The following is a 6000-nucleotide window of genomic DNA, read 5'->3' as shown; positions in this document are numbered from 1 at the left end:
CAGTGGGATCCACTGTACTAACACTTGTTGCAAATTCAATAAAATTATCAACACCATTCATATATTCAAGTGATACCTCATTGTCAACTATCCTACGACATATCTATTTACGGTTTGTAGTCATTTTGTCTTATGATGTTACAGATATTATCATAACTAGTTAAAAGAGAATTATAAGAATACTATGATGAAGAAAATATATAATTTATCATTGCATTGATGGTGAATGTAATGATTTGATATATATATCACACACACACACAAACACACACACACACACACACACATATATATATATATATATATATATATATATATATATATATATATATGATGTCATTCAATCACAAGAACTATGATGCATGCATTGATAACTTAATATTTTCATGTGCAAAATCATCACATCATATTTACACTCCTCACAAGGATATTTAGAATGATGAAATCACATTCATCAACACGATACATTCATTTGAAGCATATTTTCATGATACAATTTCACATGAAATGCATAATCAAATTGAAAATAACTTCATGCAAGCATGGATACAATCACATCAAACATAACAATAAAATCACTCATTCATACCACAACAATGTCAAACATGTACCTGCAATAAATACACTCTAATATCTTGCTAACTACTACCATGACTAGCATGAAATCCAAACTCCAAAAATAAGAGCATTTCTATTTTCATACATTCAAATTATGCTCAGTCCTAAATATCCACAACTAAGTGAGTGTGTGAACAAAAAAGTGTTGCATCCAAGAAATTAAATAACCTGTGATGAAACAGAAAGGGGCTCACATTAGGGTTTTACGAAAAATTTAGCGACGGAAAAATTTCATCGCAAATGCCATCGCAAATTTGCGACAGAGAAGCGACGGAAAAAATGTGTCGCTCATCCATCGTGAAGTTGCGACGGAGTGTGAGATAAATTTTTTTTGTCGCTAATCCATCGCAAATTTGCGACGGCGTTTGCGACGGAATTGTTTTGTCGTAAATTCCGCCACTAATTGCAATTTTAGGGATATACTTTTTATCATTGATTTTAAGTATATATATATATATATATATATATATATATATATATATATATATATATCTTCTATTATTTTTTGTTATTCTCATATATTTTTAACTATAAATGTGCTATAGATTTTTTTGATATTTTCCCACGAGAATAACTCAATTTATCACTAGATTTTTTTTTCTTGCCAAAAAAATCTTGAGAATGTGACTACGATGCATCATTATGTGGGAATTCTTCAAAAATCTAGCCACCAAATGTTCATTTTCAATCCCAGTAAATAATCAATGTAAAACAAAAACCAATTTCATCAGGTAAACTGCTATAAATTTTATCCCAGGAAAATAAAAAACTATTCCTAGTACAAGCTGTCGTCGGGGCATGCATGACGCATTGGTTGCAATTAGTAACATGTTTCTTGCTAAACAACGGCACTAACCTTGCATTTATAATAAATGATCTTTTAATAGTGAAGATATGTGGTAATCAATGCTTTTTAGTTTGTAACTGGCATGTATTATTAAAATAATAATGCCAAAGTTATTTTCTATTTTTTAATAAACAAAGTTCTTTTCTAAATTAAAAGTATTAAAGTTAGTTAATTTATTTCCGAGATAAAAAACTAGAGAAAGGAAGCCATCCCCCACATGGTGGCAGTCCAATGCTAACTCTGTGGTTTTAATTAGTTAGATAAATGACTCGATAGATCTTAATTATTTCAAGAAAGATCACCATTATCTTTCCTATCATTGTCAACTTAACAAATTCTCTATTAAGGTAGGTAAAATGGCCTGTTTTGTCAGAGGTACACTTAGGGAATGTGGATGCACCGTTCAACCTCATACAAGTTGGAACATTGCACTTTGATTTTCAATACAATATCCTAATTTATCTTGGATATCTGGATAAGTGTATGCATCCAAACACTTCTTTAATTAGTGTTGTCAAAGGTTTTATCTATTTATCAAAATTTAGAAAAGATGCCTAACATATTAGTTATTTACAGAAAACAGCCTAACATTTAGAATTTTACATTAACAGGCTACTTTTTCATTTGTGCCTCAAAGGAGAAATGCAAAGGGGGAAGATAGTGCACGGCCTAGTTTCTCATCTCAATGCATTACTGTCTCAACGCCTCTTTGCCAAACAATCACCACCATAGTAGTTTGATTAAATTTAAACCCAAATCCTCAAGTTGCATCGCAGCTGCCTGCTCCCAAATAGAGCCTTAAAATAAGAAAGATCATCCTTGCCAACTTTTACTAAACAAGAAATGTTTCAAAATTAAATTTTTTACTATATAAATGGCACATTTAATCTTAAATTTTTATTATTTTTAGGCCGATACAGAACGATTCAGCTGAGTATCGGTATCGGTGGATACAGCTGAACCGGCAGCCCAACTATTAACGGCGGATACCGATACTGACGACATTGATCAATACTTGATACAACAACAACTACGCCTTCATCCCAAAATGATCAATACTTGATAACTAAAAAAATAAAAACTTTGCGCTCGATCCAATCCTAATAAACATACCATAATGAACACGCTTACAGGATTAAATTGAGGAGATAGTGCATGCACTTATGATTTTTAACTAGATAATGTGGTACTATGGATAGTGAATGTTTACCATATAAATCATGATTACGTTTTCATTCGTCAAGTTTTGCTTGTGATCACCATTAGGGGTGGCAATCGGGTCGGGTTGGCGGGTTGGCCTGTCAGCATACCTCAACCCGAACCCGACCTGTTTATTAAACGGGTCGGCTGTGGCAAACACGAACCCGACCCGTTTAATAAACGGGTAACCCGACACGACCCACCAACCCATTTAATAAATGGGTTGGGTCGGGTAAACGGGTTTTCAGGTTCGCGGGTCAGGTTGGCGGGTCGGGTTGGCGGGTTGACCCACCCGCCTAACCCGTTTATTAAACGGGTCAGCCGGGTTGGCGGGTTGGCATACCCCCATCCCGAACCCGACCTGTTTAATAAACGGGTTACGCGGGTTGACCCGTTTATTAAACGGGTTGGCTTAAGCCCAACCCGAACCCGCCTAAGAGGCGGGTTGGCGGGTCGGGTTGGCGGGTCGTGTCAGAAATTGCCACCCCTAATCACCATATCAAACACCAAACCTGCCAAAAAACTTGGTGATAATCTCTTCCCAACTTGAATGTTGACGCCAGTTTGATCATTTTATAAAACATGTTTTCAGTGGGTGTGTCACCCAATCCCAACCCATACCGGATCCAGAAAGATTCAAGTTTGGTAACAAAGAAAAACGTCTAATTGACTATTGAGGTTGGTCACGTAAGATCCGATTAGCATATGGAGCCGAGTAAGACTAGACGAGTGTCTAAATAACCCGAGATCTGATTAGTAACAGAAATCTTCATAAGAAATTATTATTTTTCTGTGTTTGGTCTCTGGGTCTGATTTGTGTTATTCCTCATAGGACCCTGGTATGGTTTCGACTGTAGTAGGTCCAGTCATACCCATACCCGGTACAAGAACCTCAGAGTTGGATTCCTCAATTTTGCACACTCGGGTTCGGTGAAGGTCCGACCCGTTGACAACCCTAGACAGCTAGACTACTTTTCAGGTGCAGTGGGGGGCTCAAATCCCTCGGGAACTCCGGAGACGCAGATGACGTCACTCCAACGGTGTGTCTTGGCAAAAAGCTGAACTATTTAAAGCAACAGGTACATAGTTAAGTACTGAAGAGATAAATTAATTTACTAAGAGACACCTGGATTTTCTTTAATTGTTAAAAGCCCCATAAATGAAAAGCGTCTACCTCGACCAAGTCCCCCTCGTTCTCATTGATTCGGTCGGAACTGGACCACTCTCACTCACCAAACTGGGAAACAAACAAAGGAGCATCCTCGCCTCCCAGTTCCAATGAAAATGACCGTTTTACCCCCAATAACAAGTAGCTCCGTTTGTATCCAGCTGTTACCTACCAAAGCTTGGGTCAGCCTGGGTCTAGTTCGTGGCTTAAGGCTGAAAGTAGTCTGTGTGGCAAATATCCTGATATTTTATAAAAAAATATCCCAAATATATCCTGAGAAATTACCTGAAAGTTTAAAACAGCCATTTCTTGCAAGATTTTTAAATTGCCATACATGATATTTATATTTTTAAAAGATATTTATCATGAAAACCTCCAAGATTTTTATTTTTAAATGTGTTTTATTTAGATTTTCTTATAAAAATTAATTTTTTATTTTCAAGATTTTTACCAAAAAAACCGATATTTATGAAATTTTTCAAAATCTCAAGAGTTTTTTTTTGCCTGCCAAGATTTTTGCGGGTTTTTAACTTTTGTCGCCTTGAAGTATACAAATCAGAACAAAAAAGTCATGGGCACCTAGACCGACAACCAGTGGCGTAGCTAGGATTCATGTGAGGGGGGCAAACAGGGGTGTAGCAAAAAAAAAAAATTGGTGTGATAGTCGGGGACTGGGGGTTCTGGGGCAGCACCCCCGAAAAAAATTTTATGAGATAAAATAAAAAATGACTACAATTATTATTAAAAATCTATTTCATATGGACAAATCAAACTATTTGCTGCAGTCAGGGCTGGGCTAGGACTGAACTGGGTTAAAAAAATGGATAAAAATCTATTTCATATGGAATCTGGGCTAAAAAAATGGATAAAAATCTATTTCATATGACGGAATCCACAAATGGCTATCCGCCACGTGCTCTCGCCCATCACTCCCTTTCACGTGGGGGCAGTTCCCTCACCACACGATCCCTCCACGTGGCTTCCGGATAGGGATTATGGAAATACATATATGACCTTCATATCCCTAACCTTCCCAAAGTGAATATTTTTATATAAATGAAAAAATCGTTTTAACTGAAACCTAAAGGTTTTAACCATATCTTTATATTATTTTCTACTTTTTTTTTTCTATTGATGTTTTTAACTCACTTCTCCGCGTATGCTTATTAACTTTATGCAGTCCAGTCATGCTGCTCGCATTCAAACACACTTTGTTGAGTCAACCCATCCAAGGGACATAAAAGACGTTAAGAAATAAGTGAGCGTGTCTACATGACCTTTTACAAATGTGGTCAAAAGTGTCTTTTGTTCTAAAAAATGTCCCTTTCATCTTCGACATCTTAAAATTGTCAAGTTTCTCCCGAATGGTGCTTGCATGAAGGCGACAAGTGTAGTTCAAAATAAACTCGTCCTAAACTGCTTGTCCTGGACAATAGAGTTGCGCTCCTAAAAATGCTCTTGGAAAACAGAGTTGCACATCTAGTGGTGTCTCTTTTGTCCCAAAAAATGAGAATGAAAGAAGGCAGTCAGGGACACAATTGTTTGGACTCATTTTTCTTGTGTTGGCTTCCACTGTAGGGCCCATATGGAAGGAGACACAACAGTCCCTTTAAAGTGTTGCATCCCTCAATTCAAACACAGCCTAAGTCTACTCTTTGAATCCCTTGGATCTCATATTCTAATGATAGAATTTAGGGTAGAAGGAATTTAAAAACTGATTATCAAATCTTTGTTTTTATTTTTTAACATAGATTCACATATCTCTAAACCAACCTAAAGGGAGAATCGGTGACATGAATCTTGAATCCTTGAATAACCAAAGCATTCAAATGCACCCTCAAATTCAGATTTGAGATTCAAGGTAGAGATACACATATATCTTAGACTCATCTATACACCAATAAGTTCAAATGAGTTGTGAAGCTCTATACTTTGATTTATTTGATGCGTCCAAGATGAAACATATGATTAGTAGTAAAACATCGATTATGGTAAGAGATTCTCAACATATCATAAGATTCACATTCTTGAAAATCAAAAATTTTTTAAATTAAAAAGCAGACAAGATTATAGGATTACTCCTTGAGACAAATACTTTTATGCATACATCTTTAAGTTGGTGTACACCATACCGTATTATCGCACTAGCTAACAACCCACCCAGTGC

This window comes from Nuphar pumila, chromosome 12, assembly GCF_984573655.1.
Source record: "Nuphar pumila chromosome 12, dmNupPumi1.hap1.1, whole genome shotgun sequence".
In the NCBI taxonomy this organism is placed as follows: Eukaryota; Viridiplantae; Streptophyta; class Magnoliopsida; order Nymphaeales; family Nymphaeaceae; genus Nuphar; species Nuphar pumila.
This window is presented reverse-complemented; position numbering follows the sequence as displayed.